Source organism: Bos grunniens, chromosome X, assembly GCF_055505025.1.
Source record: "Bos grunniens cultivar Pamir isolate PY7600 chromosome X, Bosgru_T2T1.0, whole genome shotgun sequence".
NCBI lineage: Eukaryota > Metazoa > Chordata > Mammalia > Artiodactyla > Bovidae > Bos > Bos grunniens.
In genome coordinates, this window is record NC_141194.1 from 127,118,058 (window position 1) to 127,143,356 (window position 25,299).

Below are 25,299 nucleotides of genomic sequence, written 5' to 3' on the forward strand. Positions count from 1 at the left end.
GGCTGGTGACCCAGATTGTTCCGGGGGAGGAACAGTAGGCTGATGGCCCAAACTGTTCCAAGGGAGGAGCAGTAGGGCTGTTGACCCAAAGTGCTCCGTGGGGGAACAAGAGGGCTGATAACCCAGTTGTTCCGAGAACGGGGAGCAATAGGGCTGGTGACCCCAATTGCTGGGAGCTTACCTTCGAAAACACCTGTCTCGGGCGCCACTTGCTGGGGACAGGCCCCAGCTGATCCAGGGTATTCGAAGGAGAGACGGCCTAGGCGACTATTTATATGCTAATTAGAGATATAAAGAATGATAGAATGAGGATAGCTCAGTAGGAAAATTCAGTGGAGAAAAGAGGCTGAGTAGCTTGGTTTACGCGGGAGACCAATAAAACTTCAAGACAAGAAGTTTGCACCACTTACGTAGGCCGCAGGCGCCCTCTCGAATAGCGGAAGGTGCCTCACCCTAGACACCTTCTCGAGTGGGTCTTAGAAGCCCAGGCATAATTAGTAAGCGTGGTGGGTTCCGTGCTCCAGATGGAGACTCAGCTGGAAGTTAAAGGGAAGAATGACATGGGGAGACCAAGCGTTGGGGAGCAAGGCCCGTAGCTTTACTTTAACAGGGGCTTTTATACCCTAAGTTACACATAGAGGATAATAGGGGATGCAAAGTCAGCAGTCTTTGATTCTTATCAAAAGAAGGTTTCTTTCCTGCAAATTTATCGTATACAAAGGGTTTAGGTGATTTACATCATCTTCTGGCCAGAAGGCCTACTAACATTTTATGACTCTTGACAAGAACTTATCAACAAAGACTTATTTTCTCTAAGAGTAATTATTTTAAGGTTTGGTGCCATCTTCCAAAGATAAAATTGCATTCCTATAGGGCGGATGTGTAATGGGTTTACAACAAAGGAAATAATTTATTACCTTAAGGGTCTAAAGTTACTAACACCAAGGCCACTACTTATTTTTTTCTATATACCAACTATTAATTAATACACATTCAAGGATACAATTCAGGGGATGTGAAAACTTGGCAACAAGCATTGACTCATCAATGAAATCCTTTACTAGTTTATTCTGACAGTTTTTAACTCTCTGAGAGGCTCTAAGCTATTTGAATATCTTAAGCTTCCCGTGCCTCTGGAGGCTAGGAGACTGTAAACAATCGTATGCATAGCTGCAGGAGTCCGGGTAAACTTGTCAGGCGAGTTAGAGAGCCATCTGAGGGGTTTGGATTTAAACACTCCTAATTGCCCAGGAACTTTATTCATTGGAGCTGTAAGTTAACTCTTTGACAGAGAGAGAGAGATGGTGGTAGGGGACAGCCCCCAGTAAAGTCAGAGGTGAGAGCACAAAGCAATAAAGTAGGCAGACTCTGGTTTTTTTGGGGGAAAATGCTCGAGAATATCCGGGGGGACTCCTGAGGCTCGATCCCACCTTTGCGTATGCCGAGCCTCCTTCCTCATGACCTTTGTCACGAGCAGAATGCCTCACCGGCTCCTGGCAGTTAATGAATTTCCTTAAGCCATTCTTTAAAGGTAGGTCTGTTGGCAACCAACTCTCTTAGATTTCCTTCATCTGAGAATATATTTATTTCACTTTCATTCCTGAAGGTTGTATTTGCTAGATACAGAATTGGCTGTTGACATAAAAAGGAACGAAATGTGCTATTTGAAGAAACATGGATGGATCTAGACACTGTCATACAGAGTGAAGCAAGTCAGAACGAGAAAAACAAATACTGTATATCACTTATATGTGGAATCTAGAAAACTGATGCAGATGAACTTATTTGCAAAGCAGAAATAGAGACACAGATATAGAGAACAAACATATGGATACAAAGAGGGGAAGGGGGTGGGATGAATTGGGAGATTGAGATGGACATATATACTCTACTATGTATAAAATAGATAACTAATGAGAACCTACTTGTATAGCACAGGGAACTCTACTCAATGCTCTGTGGTAACCTAAATGGGAAGGAAACCCAAATCCACAAAAGTTATATGTATATGTATTGGAGATGGAAATGGCAACCAACTTCATTATTCTTGCCTGGGAAATCCCATGGACAGAGGAGCTAGACAGGCTACAGTCCATGGGGTTGCAAAAGAGTTGGACATGAATTAGGGACTAAACAACAGCAACATTTATATGTACAGCTGATTCATTTTGCTGCACACTGAGAAACTAACAAAACATTGTAAAGCAACCATACTCCAATAAAAATTAATTAAAAATAAAAGCTAAAAACTAATAATAATTGGCTACTGACAGTGGGTAGAAAAGCAAAGGATTGATTAGTCCTGCCCTCTTATTTTCATGAGGAGGTTGAAGCGGGTATTGAAGACCAGCTCCCCACCCAGCCCTGCTGAAACTGCAGAAAAGAGACTTGGAGGAAGGTGACTATTGGCAAAAAGGTGCCCTGCTCTGTTAGGCCACCTTTTCCCAGTCCCTTGGTTATGGGGAAGAGCTTTTCTTGGAGCTTTTCTTTGTTGATGGTTCTGGATTGCAGGCTCCTCCAGTGCCCTTTTGGGGATATGTGAGAGGCAAAATAACACCCAGGGAGTTCACTGCCAGGCCTTTCCTTAAGCCCCAGGGTCCTGATGGAGTCCCTACTTCCACCTTTTCCTGTGTTTGAGGCATAATTAACATACAATGAAATGCAGTGCTAATAAGAACACATTTTGATGAGTTGTGTTAAAAGTATTCATTCCCCTGTGTAGCTATTGCCACAATCAAGATACCGAATATTTCCATCACAGCAGAAAGTTCCTTTCTACAGACAACGCCTTCTCTTCATGCCCAGTCCACCCTTGATCTGTTTTCTGTCATTCTACATTTGTTTTTGCTATTATAGATTTGTTATTCTGTTTCACATAAATGGAATTATACACTATGAAATCTAGCCTGCTGTGCTAAGCATATTATTTTTTGTTGTTTTGTTTTTTAATCTTTTTAAATTTGAACTAAAAAGCCTCTTGATGAAAGTGAAAGAGGAGAGTGAAAAAGTTGGCTTAAAGCTCAACATTCAGAAAACTAAGATCATGGCATCTGGTCCCATTACTTCATGGGACATAAATGGGGAACCAGTGGAAACAGTGTCAGACTTTATTTTTGGGGGCTCCAAAATCACTGCAGATGGTGATTGCAGCCATAAAATTAAAAGACGCTTACTCCTTGGAAGAAAAGTTATGTCCAACCTAGATAACATATTGAAAAGCAGAGACATTACTTTGCCAACAAAGGTCCGTCTAGCCAAGGCTATGGTTTTTCCAGTGGTCATGTATGGATGTGAGAGTTGGACTGTGAAGAAAGCTGAGCACTGAAGAATTGATGCTTTTGAACTGTGGTGTTGGAGAAGACTCTTGAGAGTCCTTGGACTGCAAGGAGATCCAATCAGTCCATCCTAAAGGAAATCAGTCCTGGGTGTTCATTGGAAGGACTGATGTTAAAGCTGAAACTCCAATACTTTGGTCACCTCATGCGAAGAGTTGACTTACTGGAAAAGACTCTGACGCTGGGAGGGATTGGGGGCAGGAGGAGAAGGGGACGACAGAGGATGAGATGGCTGGATGGCATCACTGACTTGATGAACATGAGTTTGAGTGAACTCCGGGAGTTGGTGATGGACAGGGAGGCCTGGTGTGCTGCGATTCATGGGGTCACAAAGAGTCAGACATGACTGAGCAACTGAACCGAACTGATAGTTGATTTACAATATTATGTTAGTTCCCGGTGTACAGCAAGGTGATTCAGTTATACATACACATGTATTTTTTCCCCAAATTCTTTTCCCATTTAGGTTGTTACATAATATTGAGCAGAATTCTCTGTACTATACTGTAGGTCCTTGTTTTCTTACCCATTTTAAATATAGTAGTGTGCATATAAGCATATTATTTTTGAGATTCATCCTTGTTGTTGCAAGTAAATATTTAATTCCTTTTTATTGCTAAGTAGTGTTCTATTATATAGATATGTCACTAATCACTGAGCAATTCATGTATGGTAATCAGCCTTTAAGACTGCACCTAGTGATCCCAGCTGCTTGGTATCCACTCCCTTGGACAATTGCAGTCTTGAATGTAGGCTTGACCTACTGACATACATTTAATAGCAACCCTTGGCAGTTTGATTCTTTTTTGAAAAATTAATTTGTTTTAATTGGAGGCTAATTATTTTACAATATTGTGGTGGTTTTTACCATACATTGACATGCATCAGACTCGGGTGTACATGTGTTCCCCAACCCTGAACCCCGTCCCACCTCCCTCCCCAGCCCGTCTGAAGTGAAAAGTCGCTCAGTTGTGTCTGCTCAGTTGTGTCCGACTCTTTGTGACCCCCTGGACTATACAGTCCATGGAATTCTCCAGGCCAGATTAATGGAGTGGGTAGCCTTTCCCTTCTCCAGGGGATCTTCCCAACCCAGGGATTGAACCCAGGTCTCCCGCATTGCAGGCAGATTCTTTACCAGATGAGCCACAGGGGAAGCCCAAGGTCTCCCGCATTGCAGGCAGATTCTTTACCAGCTGAGCCACAAGGGAAGCCCAAGAATACTGGAGTGGGTAGCCTATCCCTTCTCCAGTGGATCTTCCTGACTCAAAAATCCAACCAGGTCTCCTACATTGCAGGTGGATTCTTTACCAACTGAACTATCAGGGAAGCCCTTACATATGGTAATAAACATGTTTCAGTGCTGTTCTCTCAAATCATCCCGCCCTCGTGTACTGATATTTCACTGTGGATTTCTTTTGCATTTCCCTTACAAGTAATGATGCTGAGTATCTTTTCATGTGCGTGTTTGCCATTCAGTATCTATTTTCTTGTAGGGTATCCATTCAAATCTTTTACTCCTTTAACAAATTAGCTTGTTTACTTATTATTGAGTTGTAAGAGGGCTTTATGGGTTTCACTGGTCGCTCAGTGGTAAAGAATCTGCCTGCCAATGCCAGAGACATGGGTTTGATCCCTAGGTCAAGAAGATTCCCTGGAGGAAGGCATGGCAATCCACTCCAGTATTCTTGCCTGGGAAATCTAATGGACGAGGAGCCTGGCAGGCTATAGTCTGTGCATTAGCAAAAGAATCGATCGTGACTTAGCAACTAAACAACAACAATAAGAGGGCTTTATATTGGTATATTCTAGATATCAAGCATTTGAGGGATATATGTTTTGAAAGTACTTTTTCCCACTCTGTGGCTTGCCGTTAAGTATCACAAAGTATTTCAAAGATGACTTTTCTTTCAAATTTTGATGAAATTTATCAGTGTTTTCTTTATGGTTCATGGTTTTTGATGCTATGTAAGAAATCTGTGCATGTTAAAAAGTTGCCAAGACCTCCTAAGCCTTGTTTTTTAGTTCTTTTAGTTTTACACTTTGATCTGTTACACACTTCAAAATAATTTTTGGTTTCCCCTGCTCTGCTGCAGTGGTGGCTGGGCACTTCTTGCTCATGGTGCAAAGGACTACCAAGAGAGTAGGCAGGTGGGCCCGCTGGAGTTGTCTGCACACAGGAGAGAATTTGCCTGGTCTGGCCAAATAATGTGTGCATATGGCATGAAATAAAAGAGAATGTTCATTTTATTTTTTTAGCCACTTTTATTGAAGTAAAATTGACTCACAATATAAGGAATATATTTAAAGTATATGATTTAATAACTATTAAAGTATGTATGCCCACTTGAAACTATCAATCAGTACAATCAAGTGAATGTATCCATCACCCACAGGTCTTCTCAGGCCCCTTTGTAATTTCTTCCTCCTGTCCTTTCCTGCTTCCCACTTCTCATCAACCACCGATCTAGTTTCTGTCATTACAGATTCATAGAGGAAGGGGCACTCACCAGCAGCCACAATTGTGGAGGGACACAGCCACTGCGAGAGACACAGTGGAACTGAGTAGGACCCTATGGGGCCATACCCCTCCCCCATATCCTTTACTTTAGTTTCTCTCTGAAGTACCTAGATGATGCTATGTGATGCAAATTTCCTGAGTTTTTCCGATGCTAAACCCACCAAAATCAAATGGATGAAATTAACTGCTTGAGGATCATGATCACTAGCCCCTAGACCTTCTGGCACCTAAGAATTGATCACCACCAGCCAAGCAGAGAATTGTGCACAAGCTGATCATAGGCCCTGACACATGCCTCCCTCACTTGGCCTTTAAAAATGCTATGCTGCAACCTTCTGGGGAATTCAGGGTTTTAAAGTAGGATGCACTTGTCATCCTTGTATTGGAACCCTTAGGAAAAATGCTGCATTTTCCTTCACCACAACCTGGTGTTAGTATTCTGGCTTGACTGCCTGTGGATGAATGGACCCAAGTTTGGTCTGGTGACAATAATGACAATTCAGGGTTGTGGTAGGGATTAAACACTTTGGCCTCTCCCCTCCCCCATCCTTGGAATTCGTGAAGTTGCTTACCGTTGACCAAACCCAACCACCAGCCAGAGGCTGAGGGAACCCAGTCTGTGAGTTCCAGTCTTCTGGTACACATAGCACACAGCGATAGTTACGTGTACAGAGCATGCACAATAGTCAATTTTTCAGGACCTGTTGTTGGAAAAATTCAATACTGGTTAGCCTAGGGACTTGTGAAGAAAGTGGAGCCAGACCTAATTGTCAAGACCAGCCAGAAAAGTAGTACATCTCTATTTAGGGAGGTAGGAGTACTGGCAGAGGCAGCAATTCTCTCCTATCCTCTGTGCCATCACTAAAGTTGGTGCTGAAATGCATTCCCTGGGTCTCTAGAGACAGGAACTAACAGTAGGGGTAGGGTCACTCCAGGGCATTGCTGATTTGCTCCATAGTAGAGACAACCTACTCCTCTCACTGGTCAGTAGCATCTTTTTCCAGTCTATTTGTGTTCCTCTGTTCACTGTGGGTGCTGCTGTAACAAACAGATTGAGTTTATTAGATGGTTCTCATTTAAGATTAATCTAAGTTTGACCTTCTCAGCATCAAAGTTCTGGTCTTTATTCTTCTAAGCACCAAAGTTCTGGTCTTTATTATTATGATTTACTAAAAAAAAAAAAAAAAAAAAAAGCCTTATCTTACTTGAGATAAATGCTCCAAGTGGTGTTATCAGAATGTCTTCCATCTCCCTGGTATTGATTAGCCAGTATGTAGCAGGGCTCTGGTAACTGGATCTGAGGACTTGTTTTTGCATTTTTAATCCTCTCAGCTTTGAATGTGTTCAGTTACTACTCAGTTCGTGGTTTGGGAGGAAATATAATTAAGACAGTTAGCTAGCTATTCAATTTAAAAACACACAACCCATGTGATGTGTCATCATCTTATAATCAGTAATCCCATGTGGGGAAAACTATTTCCACTCCTTGCATGTAAAAAATAATTTAACCTTTGATGTTAAAACACGTGGCATAACACAGAAAGCATCTGCAATGAATGAAAGATACTTTCAATAAAACATAATTTACACACAAAAAAGAAAGCCTCACCATAGTAGGAAGCAGCAGGAAGATGGACTGGACAGGAGTGTACAATAGGAGGACTCCTCTGGTGGCTTTGAGGAAGCTCACAGGTTGCTCAGTGGTAAAGAATCTGCCTATTGTGTAGGAGATGCAGGTTCGATCCCTGGGTGAAGAAGATCCCTTGGAGGAGGAAATGGCAACTCACTCCAGTGTTCTTGCCTGGGGAATCCCATGGACAGAGGAGCCTTGGGTCTACAGTCCATGGGGTCACAAAGGGTTGGACAAGACTGACTGAATGTGAATGGCTCAGGTGCCTTTGTCCCTGGGGTGAGGATGTAGATCTAAATATTATTTATTTCATGAATTTTTTGTGGGGGGAGGTCCCAAGGTGGCAGAGGAATAGGCCAGGGAGACCACTTTATTCCCCCCAAATTCATCAAAAGATCATTTGAATGTTGAGCAACTTCTACAAAACAACTTCTGAACGCTGGTGGAGGACACCAGGCACCCAGAAAGGCAGCCCAATCTTTTCAAAAGGAGGTAGGACAAAATATAAAAGACAAAAACAGAAACAAAGGATTTAGGAACAGAGACCCATCCTGGGGAAGGAGGGGTGAAGAAGGAGAAGTTTACACACAACAGAAAACCCTCTCATGGGCACGTCAGTGGGGAGCTTTGGGATCTCAGAGGGTAACATAACTGGAAAAAAAAAAAAGCCCATAGAATACATGCCTAACCACGAATATTTGTGGAGAAGCAGCTCAGAAGTTCACATCTGGCAGCAGTGAGTGGGGCCTGGGCAGGGAAGCATGGGCTGATTCATCGGTCCTTAGGGTAAGGACCAGACTTGAATGCCCTGAGGACAATCTGAGGGAGTTAATGCGACATAACAACCCAAACCTTGGGACTGCGAATGAGACAAGAAAAAAAAAAAAAGGACCTTTCCTACGAAAGGCTCTAATGCCATATGGTGACCCCTGGCATGCTCAGAGAACAAAGGGTTGTGCCCTAGAGAACAAGCCTGTTGCTGTTTAGGGCCTTCCCTCCCCAGAGCCAGAGAGGCAGCTGTGTGACAGCCAGACCTATAGACAGACAGACAGACAGACCCAGAGACTGCAGCTTCCACCAAACTGTGAGCAGGCTCCCAGTTGCTAACCGTGTCTTCCTGGGATCCTGGGCAGTTCACATCTGCCAGAAGTGTCACGGCCTGAGATCAGCTCCCCAGAGGAGTCACACAGCACACCTGGAACTGTACCCTCACCTGGGAAACCAAGCAGCCAGACCGGGGAAGTGCATAAAACTCATGGCCCACCGGGTGCTCGCCAAGCACCCAGTCTCCTGAGTGGGTTGGACCAGGGAAGGGCACAAAACTCACAGCCCTTCTGGGTCTGTGGCCTTGTGGAGCACCTGAGAACCTGAATGGCTTAGACCTGGGAAGTGAATAAAACACAGGGCCCACTTGGGACAATTCCCTTGCAGAGCACCCTGGAGCCTGAGCAGGGTGGACCCAGGAAGGACACGCCGCCTTGGGCTGTGGCAAACCCAGTGTGGTCCATCCACTGCAAGCACTCCCCACACATGCCAGTGGTATTTGTTTGCAGTGCCCCTCCCTCCCCACAACACAACTAAACAAGTGAGCCTAAATAAGGGGCCACTTCGCCCCCTTGTATCAGGGCAGAAATTAGACATGGAAGAGACTTGCAAACAGAGGAAGCCAAAATAAACAAAGGGGGAACCACTCTGGAAGTGACAGGTGCAACAGATTAAAACCCTGCAGTTAATGCCGAGACTGTGCACTTGAGAGGCACCTATAGACCTTTTGAGAACAAGTACAAGCCAGAATAAGGGATTATCTGACACTGAACTGACCCCACACTGCCCACAACAGCTCTAGAGAAATACCTAGATATATTTTTACTATTATCATGTTTAGAGTTTTAAAAATTTTGATTCTTTATTACTCCTTTAACTTTCATTTTATAGCCTATAACCTTTCTTTAAAAAAAACCCTATTTTTAAAGACAATCTCTTCAACAAGTGGTGCTGGGAAAATTGGTCAACCACTTGTAAAAGAATGAAACTAGAACACTTTCTAACACCATACACAAAAATAAACTCAAAATGGATTAAAGATTCAAATGCAGGACTAGAAACTATAACATTCCTAGAGGAGAACATATTCAAAGCACTCCCTTACATAAATCACAGTAGGATCCTCTATGACACACCTCCCAGAGTAATGGAAATAAAAGCAAAAATAAACAAATGGGACCTAATTAAACTTAAAAGCTTCTGTACAATAAAGGAAACTATAAGCAAGGTGAAAAGACAGCCTTCAAAATGGCAGAAAATAATAGCAAATGAAGCAACTGACAAAGAATTAATCTCAAAAATATACAAGCAACTCCCGCAGCTCACTTCCAGAAAAATAAACGACCCAATCAAAAAGTGGGCCAAAGAACTAAATAGACATTTCTCCAAAGAAGACATACAGATGGCTAACAAACACATGAAAAGATGCTCAACATCATTCATTATCAGAGAAATGCAAATCAAACCACAATGAGGTACCATTTCACCCCAGTCAGAATGGCTGCTATCCAAAAGTCTACAAGCAATAAATGCTGGAGAGGATGTGGAGAAAAGGGAACCCTCTTACACTGTTGGTGGGAATGCAAACTAGTACAGCCACTATGGAGAACAGTGTGGAGATTCCTTAAAATAGAAATAGAACTGCCATATGACCCAGCAATCCCACTGCTGGGCAAAACCAGAATTGAAAGAGACACGTGTACCCCAATGTTCATCGCAGCACTGTTTATAATAGCCAGGACATGGAAGCAACCTAGATGTCCATCAGCAGACGAATGGATAAGAAAGCTGTGGTACATATACACAATGGAGTATTACTCAGCCATTAAAATGAATACATTTGAATCAGTTCTAATGAGGTGGATGAAACTGGAGCCTATTATACAGAGTGAAGTAAGCCAGAAAGAAAAACACCAATACAGTATACTAACACATATATACGGAATTTAGAGAGATGGTAACAATAACCTTGTATGTGAGACAGCAAAAGAGACACAAATGTATAGAACAGTCTTTTGGACTCTGTGGGAGAGGGCGAGGGTGGGAAGATTTGGGAGAATGGCATTGAAACATGTATAATATCATATGTGAAACAAATCGCCAGTCCAGGTTCAATGCATGATACAGGATGCTCTGGGCTGGTGCACTGGGATGACCCAGAGGGATGGTACGGGGAGGGATGTGGGAGGGGTGTTCAGGATGGGGAACACGTGTACACCTGTGGCGGATTCATGTTGATGTATGGCAAAATCAATACAATGTTGTAAAGTAATTAGCCTTTAATTAAAATAAATAAATTTATATTAAAAAACCCCTATTTTAAAAATCAATTCCATATATATTTTTCAATTTTTGTGATTGATTTTGTTTCATATTTTATATATTGTGTTTTTGAGAGTCTAACTTCTAGGTTTTTAAACTTTGCTTTTTGATATTTGTTATCAATTTTGTACCTTTAAGAATCTAATCTTCAGTATCCATTTTCACTTAGGGATATGATTACTGGCTTGATTGCTCTCTCCACTTTTGACTCTCCCTTTTCTCCTCATGATCACTTCTATCTCCCTCCTCCCTCATCTCTTCTCTATATAACTCTGTGAATCTCTCTGGGTATTCCTGGCTGTGGAGAGTTGTTTCACCATTAACCTAGGGGTTTTATCTTCTGTGCTGTATGGATAGAGAAGTCTGGAGGCTACTGTAAGAGGAGGACCAAAACCCAGAGGCAGGAGGCCCAACTCCAGAACTTTAGAACATCAGAGAACTCCTGACTCCAGGGAACATTAATAAACAAGAGCTCACCCAAAAGTCTCCATACCTACACTGCAACCAAGCCCCACTCAAGAGCCAACAAGTTCCAGTGCAAGACACACCAGGTTAATTCTCCAGCAGAACAGGAACGCGACCCTGAACATTAATCGATGCCCTGCCCAATACATACCAAACCCATAGATACCCCCAAACTCACTACTGGACACTTCATTGCATTCCGGAGAGAAGAGATCCAACTCCACCCACCTGAACTACAGCAAAATGCTCTGAAGTTGTTGTGTTGGCAAGGCCTTCAGGCACAGGGACAGTCATCCTTCACAGACAGTTTTGATAAGAGCAAGAGGAGAAAGAGGAGAGGGGTTTCGCCACAGGAAGGGGGTGGGAAGAATAGATGTCAATGTTAGGCTAGAGCCTCATAGAACTTAAAAACGGAGTGGAGCACTGCCATCTTCTGGTGGATAAATTCTACATCAGAAAGCAGTTGGAGTGTTGTGTTTCTAAGTCTTTAAGTCAAAGAGTCAGTCTTCCGTGCACAACCAGTTTTTATAAGGGCAAGAAAAGAAAGAGAAGAGAGGTTTTGGGTCACAGGAAGGGACTGGGGGAAGTAGATGTCAATAGTTGCTTGTACAGCCCCATGCAACTAAAAAACCTAGTGATATTTCACCATCTGCTTGCAGATTACTTTGAAGTACATCACAAAGACATGGGTTATTTTGGTGCTATGGCCTGCAGTGGCATGAAATGTCACCTCTGCACAGCCAGTTTTGATAAAGACAAGAGAGGAAAACAAAGACATGTCTTGGGGCACAGGAAGACAGTGAGAGGGAGTAGATGTCAATAAGAATTTGTAGAGCCTCCTATAACTTGCAAACCTGGTGGAGCAGCCCCATATGCTGTTGCATTTCTTGGTATACATCAGAGAACAATGGGGGTGTTTTGTTGTCAAGGCCTTCAGCGACATAGACCACTGTGTACACAGCCAGTTTTCAGAAGGGCAAGAGAAGACCGATAAGAGAGTTCTTTGTGCAGAGGAAGGTTGTGGGTAGATGAGATGTCAATGTGAGGTTATAGAACATCGTATCACTGGAAAACATAGTGGAGCAGGGCCGTCTACTGGTGGATTCCTTGAAAGACAGCAGAAATCCCTAGGAAGATGTGTTTTCAAGGCATTCAGCGGCAGGGACAATCATCTATGCACAGTCAGTTTTGATACGGACAAGAAAAGAAAAAGAAGAGAGATCTTGGGGGCACAGGAAGGGAGTGGTAGGGATATATGTCAATGTGATGCTTTAGAGCCTCATATAACTCGAGAACTTAGTGGAGCTGTGCCATTTGCTGGTGGATGCCTCGAGCTATATAAGAAAGCCTGGTCGGTGTTGTGTTCCAAAGCATTCAGTGACCAGGTCTGACTCCCCTGCACAGACAGTTTTGATAAGGGCTAGAGAAGAAATAAAAGAGAGATCTTGGGCACAGGAAGGGAGTGGGTAGAAGATGTCAATGTGAGGCTGTACAGCCTCATATTATTAGAAAACCTAAGAAACACAAGCTGGAATCAAGATTGCTGGGAGAAATATCAATAACCTCAGATATGCAGATGACACCATCCTTATAGCAGAAAGTGAAGAGGAACTCAAAAGCCTCTTGATGAAAGTGAAAGAGGAGAGTGAAAAAGTTGGCTTAAAGCTCAACATTCAGAAAACGAAGATCATGGCATCCGGCCCCATCACTTCATGGGAAATAGATGGGGAAACAGTGTCAGACTTTATTTTTGGGGGCTCCAAAATCACTGCAGATGGTGACTGCAGCCATGAAATTAAAAGACGCTTACTCCTTGGAAGGAAAGTTATGTCCAACCTAGATAGCATATTCAAAAGCAGAGACATTACTTTGCCAACAAAGGTCCGGCTAGTCAAGGCTATGGTTTTTCCTGTGGTCATGTATGGATGTGAGAGTTGGACTGTGAAGAAGGCTGAGCGCCGAAGAATTGATGCTTTTGAACTGTGGTGTTAGAGAAGACTCTTGAGAGTCCTTGGACTGCAAGGAAATCCAACCAGTCCATTCTGAAGGAGATCAGCCCTGGGATTTCTTTGGAAGGAATGATGCTAAAGCAGAAACTCCAGTACTTTGGCCACCTGATGCGAAGAGTTGACTCATTGGAAAAGACTCTGATGCTGGGAGGGATTGGGGGCAGGAGGAGAAGGGGACGACAGAGGATGAGATGGCTGGATGGCATCACTGACTCGATGGACGTGAGTCTCAGTGAACTCCGGGAGTTGGTGATGGACAGGGAGGCCTGGCGTGCTGCGATTCATGGGGTCGCAAAGAGTCGGACATGACTGAGTGACTGAACTGAACTGAAGTGACTGAATGGAACAATACTATGTATGGGTGGTTTCCTTGAAGTCTATCAGAAAGTCCAGGGAGAGATGTTTTGCCTAGGCCTCCAGCGACATGGACAGTCACCCAACCACAGCTAGATTTGTTATGTGCAAGGAAGAAAGAGAAGAGTAGTCTTGGGTCGCAGAAAGAGATTGACGGGGAGTAGATGTCAATGTGAGGCTGTAGAGCTGCATATAACTCGAGAACCTAGAGTAGCAGCATCATCTGCTGGTACCTTGAACTACACCACAAAGACAAGAGTATTGTGTTGCTAAGGCATTCAGCGACAAGGACAGTCATCTGTGCACAGCCAGTTTTGATAGAAGCAAGGGAAGAAAGAGAACAGAGGTCTTGGTGCACAGAAGGGAGTGGATGGGGTAGATGTCAGTGTGAGGTGGTTGGTTGAGCCTCCTATGACCCCAAAGCTTAGTTGACCAGTGCAGTCTGCTGGTGGATTTCTCAAACTACAGCAGAAAATCTTGTGGTTGCTGTGTTACCAAGACCTTCAGCCACTGGGACAGCCATCCAGCATGGACAGTTTTGATAAGCACAAGAGAAGAAAGGGAAGATACATGTTGGGCACAGGAAAGAAGTGGGAGAAAAGAAAAGAGAAGAAATTTAAGTTGCTCAGTCGTGTCTGACTCTTTGCGACCCCATGGACTGTAGCCTACCAGGCTCCTCCATCCATGGAATTTTCCAGGCAAGAATACTGGAGTGGGTTGCCATTTCCTTCTCCAGGGCATCTTCCCGACCCAGGTTTGAGCCTATCAGCGGAAAACCTAGTAGAGCAGCGCCATCTATGGGTAGATTCTTTGAACTACAGTAGCAAGCCCCGAGTGAGATGTGTCGCCAAGGCCTTCATTCACATAGACAGTCATCAAAGCACAGCCAGTTTTGTTAAAGGGAAGAGAGGAAAGAGAAGAGAGGTCTTGGCACACAGGAAGTGAGTGAGGGGAGTAGATGTCGATGTGACTCTGTAGAGCCTTGTATAACTCAAAACTCTAGGGGAGCAGCACCATGTGCTGGTGGACTCCTTGAAGTACATCAGAAGGACATGGGTGTACTGTTTTGCTAAGTACTTCACCGACAGGAACACCTTTAAACGCCTTATGTTAAGGGCAAGAGAAAAGAGGTCTTTGGGTACAAGAAGGGAGTGTGTAGACTAGATGTCAATGTGAGGATGTAGGGCATCGTATAACTGGAAAACCTGTGGACCAGAGCCAATGCTGTTGGATTTCTTAGTATATATCAGAGAGCCAAGGGTGTGTTTTGAGCTGTCAAGGTCTTCAGCGATGATGACAGTCACCCAAGCAAAGCCAGTTTTGTTAAGAAAAAGAAAAGAAAGAGAAGGGACATCTTGGGGCACAGGAAGGGAGTCAGTAGTAAATGTCAAGAGGAGAGTGTAGAAACTTGTATAGCTCTTAAATTTAGTGGAGCAGCTCTATCTATCAGTGGATTTCTTGAACAACTGCAGAAACCTCTGTGGAAGATGTCTTGCCAAGATATTCAATGATAAGGATAATCACCCGTTCACAGCCAGCTTTGATAAGGACAAGAAAAGAAAGAGAAAAGAGGTCTTGGGGCAAAGTAAGGGAGTGGGTAGACAAGATGTCAATGTGAGGCTGTAGAGAAAGCCTAATGGAGCAGCCTCGTCTATTGGTGGATTCCTTGAATTGCAGCAGAAAGCATTTTAGAAGATGTGTTGCCAAGGCCTTCATTGACATGGGCAGTCACCCAAGCACAGCCAGTTGTGTTAAAGGAAAGGAAAGAAAAAGAAGAGCAGTATCAGGGCACAGGGTGGGAGTGGCAGAAGTATATGTCACTGGGAAAGTGTAGAGGCTCGCGTAACTTGAAAACCTGTTAAAGCAGCGCCGTCTGCTGGTGAATTCCTTGAACTACAGCAGAAAGCCATAGGAAAGATGTGTTGCCAAGTCCTTCAAAGATATGGGCAATCACCCAAGCACAGCCAGTTTTCTTCAGGGAAAGAAAAGAAAGAGAAGGGACACGTTGTTTCACAAGAAGGGAGTGTGGTAGTAGATGTCAATGGGAGTGTGTAGAACTTTTTATGACTCGAAAAATTGGTGGAGTTACACCACCTACTGGTGAGTTCCTTGAAAGACAGCAAAAGCCCGAGGGGAAGATGTGTTTCTAAGGCCTTCAGCAACAAGAACAATCACCCGTCCACAGCCAGATTTGATATGGACAAGAAAAGAAAGATAGGGGAGGTCTTGGAGCACAAAGTGTGGGGTAGTACATGTCAGTGGGAGAGTGTAGAGCATAGTATAACTTGAGAACCTAGTGGAACAGCATCATTTGCTGGTGGAATGCTTCTAGTATATAATAAAGCCGTAGAGGTGTTGTGTTGCCACGTCTTTCAGAGACAGGGAAACAACCATGCACAGACAATTTTTTAAGGGCAAGATAAAAAAGGGGAAAAGGTCTTGGGGCACAGGAAGGGAGTGGGTAGAATAGATGTCCATGTGAGGGTGTAGAGCCTGGTATCAGTGGATAGCCTAGTGGAGCATGTCATAGGCTGTTGGACTCCTCCACCTGCAGCAGAGAACGTTTGGGAAGATGTATAGCCAAGACCTTCATTGATGTGGACAGTCACTCAGGCACAGCCTGTTTTGTTAAGAGCAAGGAAAAGAAAAAGAAAAGAGGTATTGGGGAAGAAGGAAGTGGGGGAAATAGATGTCAATGAGAACCTATAGGGTTTCACATAACTTGAAAACCAAGTGGAGCAGCGCCACCTGGTGGTAGTTTCCTTGAACTACAACAGAAAGCCATTGGAAGGATGTGTTGCCAAGACCTTCATTGCCACGGGGGCTTCCCTTGTGGCTCAGCTGGTAAAGAATCTGCCCGCAATGTGGGACACCTGGGTTCGATCCCTGGGTTGGGAAAGATCCACTGCAGAAGGGAACCGCTACCCACTCAAGTATTCTGGCCTGGAGAATTGCATGGACTGTAAAGTCCATGGAGTTGCAGAGTCAGACATGACTGAGTGACTTTCACTTACTCATTGGCATGGACAATCACCCAAGCACACCCCGTAGTGTTAAGGGAAGAGAGGTTGTGGCACAGGAAAGGAGTGGTGGGAGTAGATGTCAATGGGAACATGTAGAGACTTGTATAACTTGATACCGGCTAGAGTAGCACAGTCTGATGGTGGATGCCTTGAACTACAACAGAAAGCCATGAGAAAGAAGTGTTGCCACGGCCTTCACGACATGGGAAAACACTCAAAAACTGCCATTTTGTTAAAGGAAAGAAAAGAAAGAAAAGAGATCCTGGGACACAGGAATGGAGTGGGTAGTAGATATCAATGGAATGTATGAAATCTTGTATAACTGGAGAACTTAGTGGAGCAATGGCATCCATTGGTGAATTTCTTGAAAGACAGCAGAAATTCCAGGGAAAGATGTATTTCCAAGGCACTCAGAGGAAGGGACAATTAGCTGTCCACAACTAATTGTGATATGGACAAGAGAGGGTAGATAAGAGAGGACTTGGTGCATAGGAAGGGAGTGGGGATAGTCGCTGTCAATGGGAGGGTGTACAGTGTCATTTAACTCGAAAAGGTAGTGGAGCAGTGCCATCTGCTGGTGAATTCCACGAACTACATCAGGAACCCTACAAGTGTTTTATTACCAAAACTTTCAGTCACAGGGATAGTCATGAAAGTTTATCCTGTATGGGACTCTTTCTGCCTCTTGGACTTAACGGCTATTTCCTTTTTCATGTTGGGGAAGTTTTCAACTATAATCTCTTCAAAAACTTTGTCGTACCATTTGTTTTCCTCTTCTTCTGGGAAGCCTGTAGTTCGAATGTTGGTGTGTTTGATGTGGTCCCAGAGGTCTCTGACACTGTCCTCATTTCTTTTTAATCGTTTTACTTTATTCTTCTCTTCTGAAGTTATTTCCACAGTTTGATCTTCCAGCTCACTGATCCATTCTTCTGCCTCAGGTATTCTGCTATTGATTCTTTCTAGAGTATTTTTGATTTCAATAATTTTGATTTTTTGTCTCTGTATGCTTCTTCTTTAATTCTTCTAGGTCTTTGTTAATTGATTCTTGCATTTTCTCCATTTTGTTTTCAAGGCTTTTGATCATCTTTACAAACATTATTCTGAATTCTTTTTCAGGTAATTTTCCTATTTCCTCTTCAATTATTTTGACTTCTGTGTTTCTAGTTTGTTCCACCACTTGTGCAGTATTTCTCTGCCTTTTCACTTCTTTTTAAGTTATTGTGTTTGAGGTCTCCTTTTTTCAGGCTTCAAGGAAAGTTGAAATCTTCCCTTGAAGAAGGTTGAATTCTTTCTTCCTTTTGGAAGAAAACTCTGAGCCAGTCTCATCAAGAAAAAAAGAGAGAAGAATCAAAGCAACAAAGTTAGAAGTGAAAAAGGAGAGGTTACAACAGACAATGCAGAAATACAAAGGATTATAAGAAACTATTATGAACAACTATATGGCAATAAAATAGATAACCTGGAAGAAATGGACAGATTCTTAGAAAAGTTCAATCTGCCAAGACAGAACCAGTAAGAAATAGAAATTATGAACAACCCAATTACAAGCACTAAAATTGAAGCTGTGATAAAAAAAAAAAAAAAAAAACTCCCAAAAAACAAAATCCCAGGACCAGATGGTTTCACAGGAGAATTCTATCAAACATTTAGAGAAGAGCTAATGCCTATCCTTCTAAAAGTCTTTCAAACATTTGCAGAGGAAGGAACACTTCTAAATTCATTCCACAAGGCCACCATCACCCTGATATGGAAACCAGACAAAGACAACACACAAAAAAGAAAATTACAGGCCAATATCACTGATGAACATACATGCAAAAATCCTCAACAAACTTTTAGCAAAAAGAATTCAGCAACACATCAAAAAGCTCATACACCATGATCAAGTTGCGTTTATTCCATGGATGCAAGGATTCTTCATTATATGGAAATCAATCAATTGATATACCGTATTAACAAATTGAAAGATTAAAACCATATGATTATCTCAATAGATGCAGAAAAAGCTTTTGAAAAATTCAGCACCTATTTATGATTAAAACTCTTCAAGAAAGGATGACATAGAAGGAACAAGAAGGACATAGAAGCAACCAAGCTCAACATAGGAAAGGCCATATTTGACAAGCCTATAGCAAACATTCTTCTCAATGGTGAAAAATGGAAAGCATTCCTCCTAAGATCAGGAAGTAGACATGGGTGTCCACTTTCACCACTATTATTCAACATAGTTCTGGAAGTCCTAGCTACAGCAATCAGAGAAGAAAAAGAAATAAAAGGAATCCAGATCAGAAAAGAAGAAGTAAAGCTCTCACTGTTTGCAGATGATATGATACTGTACATAGAAAACCCTAAAGATAGTATGAGAAAATTACTAGAGCTAATCAGTGAATTTAGCAATGTTGCAGGATACAAAATCAATACACAGAAATCACCTACATTTCTATATACTAACAATGAAAAATCAAAAAGTGCAATTAAGGAATAAATCCCATTCACCATTGCAACAAAAAAATAAATATCTAGGAATAAACTTACCTTAGGAGATGAAAGAACTATAGATAAAAACTATAAGACTCTAGTGAAAAAAATCGAAGATGAGATGGACAGATGGAGAGATATTCCGTGTTCCTGGGTAGGAAGACCCAATATTGCGAAAATACTACCAAATGCAATCTGCAGATTTAATGCAATACCTATCAAATTACCAGTGGCATTTTTCACAGAACTAGAACAAAAAATTTCACAATTCATATGGAAACACAAACGTCCCCAAATAGCCAAAAGAGTCTTGAGAAAGAAGAATGGAGCTGGAGGAATCATGCTTCCTGACTTCAGGTTATACTACAAAGCTACAGTCATCAAGACAGTATGGTACTGGCACAAAAACAGAAACATAGACCAATGGAACAAGATAGAAAGCCCAGCAATAAGCCCATGCACCTATAGGTAACTTATTTTTGAGATAGGAGGCAAGAATATACAATGGGGCAAAGACAGTCTCTTCAATAAATGGTGCTCAGAAAACTGGACAGCTAAATGTAAAAGAATGAAATCAGCACAGTTCCTAATACAATACACAAAGATAAACTCAACATGGATTTAAGACCTAAATGTAAGGCCAAAAGCAATAAAACTCCTAGAGGGAAATATAGGCAGAACACTTGATGGAAACACAAACGTCCCCAAATAGCCAAAGATATGGATTATGTACATGAATGGTAAGTAGAAAAATAATCAGAGAAAGTAGACTCTTGGTGCAGCTAGCATGATACAGTCTCTAGAAAGGAGGGTGTATTTGCCCAGAGACATGCATGGTGATAAAGTAACAGTCCTAGGTAACTTTCTTAACCATTTCTTAACCATTGAGAGTGTTTCTGTTATTTTCCACGTGAAAGGAGAAAGTAAGTCTCTGAGGGCATTTGGGCGCTATTTCGAAAGCTGACAGACCTTGGCTGCCTTGGTGTTCTGTGTTTCATTTAACAACTTGGCTTTAAGTTTAATATCATTTCTTTGTTAACTTTCAGATTAGTCTCCTTCGTGGTTTTGCCTTAAAATGGAACACAAATCCTGAGAATGTTAACGAGAAAATTGAGTACACAGACCGCTTGATCGGCTTGGGGCTTGTTCACAGACCCTGGACATGGTCTTCAGTCACCTTTGAAAGCAGTTTTGCATTTTGTGTGTGTTTAAGATCGTTCTGTTCAAGCACAAATGGCCCTTAAAATACTTGGTGATGTTTGAAGGTTACAAATAAGAGAAGAGCCTTCTCTTGGGCTGTTGCTTTCTTTCAAACTGAGAAGGATATCATGCACCCAGCGTTCTCCTTTTGTTTTCATTATACATTATAATGGAGTGGGCCTTTTTAGGGCGTTGAAATCATTTGACTTTGCTTAACTGCGATCTTCGTCGTGTTTCACAAATACTCTTCAAATAAACGTATTTTCAGTGGGCATATTCTGAATTGAATGGACCGGCTGGGTGCTCGAATGTGCACAGTCACTGTGGATGTGCATGAGCCCCTCTTGTCAGCCAAGACTGGATGCTCTTAACATTTTCATTTTACATGTTCATCCCACTGCATTCAGTAAATTGTGCCCCTGGGGCACCCTAGTATTTCTTTAAATAGTTTTGTGCAAATTTCAATTGAGAGGAAATGAACTTCACTTCTGATTATGCTTTAGTTTGTATTATAATTTCTTGTTTGATAGAGTAATTTTGTTTATATTCTGGTATTGTTCCTTCTTCATAAACATCCTTGAGAATAAACATTGGGGCATAGTGTTGATTTTTAAATGCAGAATTAATCATATGACTTTGTCTTTGATGTGTTATGACACTGAATGCATTTCATCTGACTACGTCTGCGATTAATGGAGTTTGGGATCTTCTGCCGAAAATGTAAGTGTTTGGTGTCATTTAACCCAGTTACATGTAGGTCCAGGGCTGTTTCATAAGTTTTCTGTAAAAGTTTTCCATTATCTTTTTTGCATAAATAAGGAAAAAATTTTCTGATTGGTTTTTTAACCCTTGTTTAACAGCAGCGACTGATGTCAAACTGTCCACTGGCCCAAGCTCTGAGAAAAGAAAAAGTAAAAGGTGTTCTCTGAGACTATCCTTCTTCAAGTGTCATGGCCTTTCACTGTAATGTTCCATAATTGCTCTGTGATATTTGGTTAAAGCCGGATGAACCAGTGGTTCATTTTCAAGAGGCAGCCATATCTCTGAAGATCAGTCTCTGTCTTATGTTACCTTTCATAACATTTGGCCTACTTGATCATGGGAAGATGTAGCATGATTGGGTTCCAGAGCTCAATGTTTTTGGAAGCTTCTCTACATAAGGGAAACGGTGTGTTTGCCCCAGACACCCACCTATATGAATTTTCAAGTTACTTGATTTTCCTGCAGTAGTCTGTCTACCCACAGGCAGTCTTCTTGCAGGTCTCCTCTAGGACGTGTGATGGAAAAGTCCAGTGCTGGTCAGCCTAGGGGACTGTCAAGTGAAGAGTGGATTTGGAACCAACTGGCCTGATCCACTAGACACGTAAGATCAAACTTATGTTATGTGGGCCAAATATGCTGGGCAGAGGATAAGATTTGTTTCCTGTCACCTGTAGCATAACTGAAGATGGTGCTGAAATGCTTTTCCTGGGTCCCTAAGAAAACAGTGTCGAGGTCTCTCCCTGGACATGGTTTGCTAATTCTGTGGTGGAAGCTGTTAATTGAATCAGTTCCTTAAATAAGACAGTGGTATCTTTTTCCAGTCCTTAATCATGATCCTCTGTTCATTGTTGCCTGTGTTGCAGACACATTGACTTTTAGAATGTCAGTTTTCAAAATCACATGATTTTGATGGTTTACCATCAAAGGGTTGATCTCTCTTTTTATTCTGCTTGGAAATACATGTACTAGCTGGCAGCAGAGAGATAGACTGGCTTGGCCTGTTGAAAATAAACCACATGAATGAGGAATTTGTGCTGCCTGGGTGCCATTTTCCCAAATATGACAATATGGATCTGAAGGTAATTGAAAATATTTCTGTCTATGAAAAAGTCTAAAATGGAACCTGTGGACCAAGCGGGTGGTGGTCAGTGGTGGATTCCCAGACCCCTTTTACATGTGATAAGGTTCCTGGGAATATAATAGAAGTGATTGTCAAGTCAGGAATCAATACTTCTTCAAATTTTCACCCTTCAAGTAATTCTTGGCTGTGTGTTTCCTTGCAGACATTGCTGGGATTATACTAAGTGTTTCGTACACAAAAAGCCTCCAGTATCTGAATCTGAAAGTCTCTCAGCTCTCTCTTAGTATCACATTTGAGCTTGACTCCCCCCTCTTTTGCACAATGGGATCTCTAGCATGCTGTCTTGGATGTTGTGAGAATCCAGTGTGATAACCTTTATTAAGTACTTCGGGTACAGTTGGTGCTCAAGGAATATTGTCCCCCACTTTGTGAATCCACCTGCTGGAGCAGAAAGGGATGGTATTAGGTTCAACTCCTTTTCTTGCCACCGTTTCCTTTTCCTGCCCCAGCTCTTTACACTTTGGCATCATTTCATTTACACGCTTGTTTCCTTTCTCTGGTCCCTCAAGTTACCTCAGGAGTTACTGAAGCATCTTATTGGAAACCACAAGTCTTTAGTCCTGCTGTAAAGCAAGAGGCAGCCCTGGACTCGGCTTTTCCTTACTGAGAGTGACATTCTGCACTGGTCAACTTAGACACCTCATGTGGCGGCTGACATGGCTTCACACCTGCACCTGTGAAGAGTTTCCAGGGTGTGAACCCTCTGCTGGCCAGAGGGTGACTGTTACCTGGCAGTGACAGAAAGGTTTCTACTCTTCCTCTTTGTATATTAAGTTATTTCTTTTCTCTGTGTTGATTAATTTATCAACATTCAGGTGAGGTCATTTGCTCAACTGAAGTGGGAGGAGAAAATGTTCAGTAGAAATGTACTCAAAGAGCCTTCTAACCTTCGGTCTCAACAGACAGCTCTGGTTCCTCTGGTTTATTAGTGGTACAAGTTTGAGTCAGAAGCTGGCATCACAAGTCCTGAATTTCACCCACCGATGTTCAAATTACACATTTCCTTTTTGGTGGGAAACTAGAGTGTGTGGCCTTTTCCCAGCACATTGACATTCATCCTCTTTTCTTTTACACTTTTAATGGGTTAAATTACTTTAAATCCTTGGATGATGGGTGTCATTGTGGATTCCTCATGCGGTGACAGACTGAAATGTATAATACTGAGAGAAAGGTTTCTCCTAACCTGTGTTCAGTCACCATGAGACATGATGGTGACCAAGCCCGGCTCATCTGCTAGACAAAAGAGTTGTGAAACTTAACACTAACCGTGGCCCCTTCTCTCCTTTCCACACAGGCTTGTACTGGCTGCCCATTGCATCCCAGTCATCCTGAATCTCTTCTTTGGAGGGGGAAGGGCCTCAGTGAATTTTTTCATGCGTACTTCTGCTGACTATTGTCTTCTTAGGAAGCAGTCACAAGGCAGAGCACTCGCAAAGAGTGTTTTGCCCATTGGCGGCAGTCTCAAGAACTGACAGTCTTGAGCAAGACAAGTGGACGCTACTCAGTACAGGTCAGATGTGACCTGGCTCCTCTGTGCTATTCCTGGTGCTGTTCCCTAGCCCTGCATAGTCACTTAGCCTCCTGAGGCATATATTTGATGAATGTTTTCTCTCAGGTGGGAATGGTAATGTCTTCAGTCTAAGGTCTTCAATCTAAATGATATTTATCAAGCTCAATCGATGAATGTATCAAGTTATCTGTGTCAAGTTATCCATATCAATGAATGAATTTATCAAGTTACCTGTATCAAGTTCAAATAATGAATGTTTTCTCTCGGGTGGGAATGGTAATGTCTTCAGTCTAAGGTCTTCAATCTAAGTTATCTGTGTCAAGCTCATGCTTGCCCCTGATTTCTGTGGGTGACAGAGAAATGGGAAATATTTGGCATCTGAAGGCGATTATTTTGCAATGGGGTATCTTTCTTTTTTATACTGCTTTCCTGTTATGTGCAGAAACTAGGTTCATCAGGATACCAGCAGTCATTTGGAGTGGCATGTTAGCCTACTGGAAATGACGATGATGGTGGTGGCCATGATAGTGCTTTTGCTGGTGCTGATGCTATTAAGAAATCCACCACAACCACCACTGATACGAAGGCTAATAGAAGCAAGAACTATCCTCAGTTCTTTTCATTGGTTTATTTCTTAATCTTCTCAAATCCTGTGATTTGAGTACTCTTTGTAAGAAATAGATAAAGCTCTATTTTGCAGGGGACATTCGTTGTATAGAATGGATCATTACATTGCCATGGTAACAGAGCTCCTCCCCCCACATATGGTGTAGATGGGTGTTACAGCTGGGTTTAGCTGGCCCCATATCTGGTGATGTTATTTATGAAGCTGTGAGAAGCCTTCTTAAGTAATATTTTCTTGCTTCAAAAGTCAGTGGTTCCCACACCTCCATCTCCACTTCATTTCCAGTCAACATCGTTATCTGGGGGTGACACAGTGTGTTTTTACTGTAGTAGAAATAACGGGTAAGGTAAATGTTCCCCAAATTGGGGAGAATACATGTTGAAATAAATGGATTTCATGGCTGATTGGCCAGCCAGTTTGATTGTCTCTTCTTTCAGAGAGGCTTATAGAGGTTACTGGGTCACACGAGGGCAGGAGTCTCTGATCAGGAAAGATGGAATGGCATATAGACCGTGGTCTCTCCTTCTGAGGCCTGCGGGTTGCAGGTGGGCAGAGGGTAGGGCAGAGCAGCACTGGATGCAGCTGCTCATAATGATTAAGGACAAAGCACTGTGGTGTGAAAAATACGAGAAGCTTCCTGTATCCAAAAAGTGTTTTCTTCCCCTTCCACATACTTGTCCCTGCCTGGGATCGGCAAAGCATGAAGACCAATGATAGAAATGCACATCCTTGAGTGAGACATGAGACTACATTGCCTTCAGGCACAGGTGAGACTTTTATAACGGGGGCTTTACCCTTCTTTACAGCATTCCTCAGACTATTAGATGTCACTGCTAGACAAGTTCTTGTGTTCCTGCTTCAGTCTGGGCACTGCCTTAGGCTG

The 25,299-nt window shown here is 42.5% G+C and overlaps 1 long non-coding RNA gene across 1 annotated transcript; it reads left to right on the forward strand.

Annotated features, from left to right (window-relative positions):
- Window positions 1-20,833: 20,833 nt before the first annotated feature.
- On the forward strand, window positions 20,834-24,827 carry LOC147341354 (uncharacterized). The gene is made up of 3 exons (XR_015159653.1): window positions 20,834-21,098; window positions 21,639-23,026; window positions 23,576-24,827. It is a non-coding gene; the product is annotated as an uncharacterized LOC147341354 (long non-coding RNA).
- Window positions 24,828-25,299: the final 472 nt, after the last annotated feature.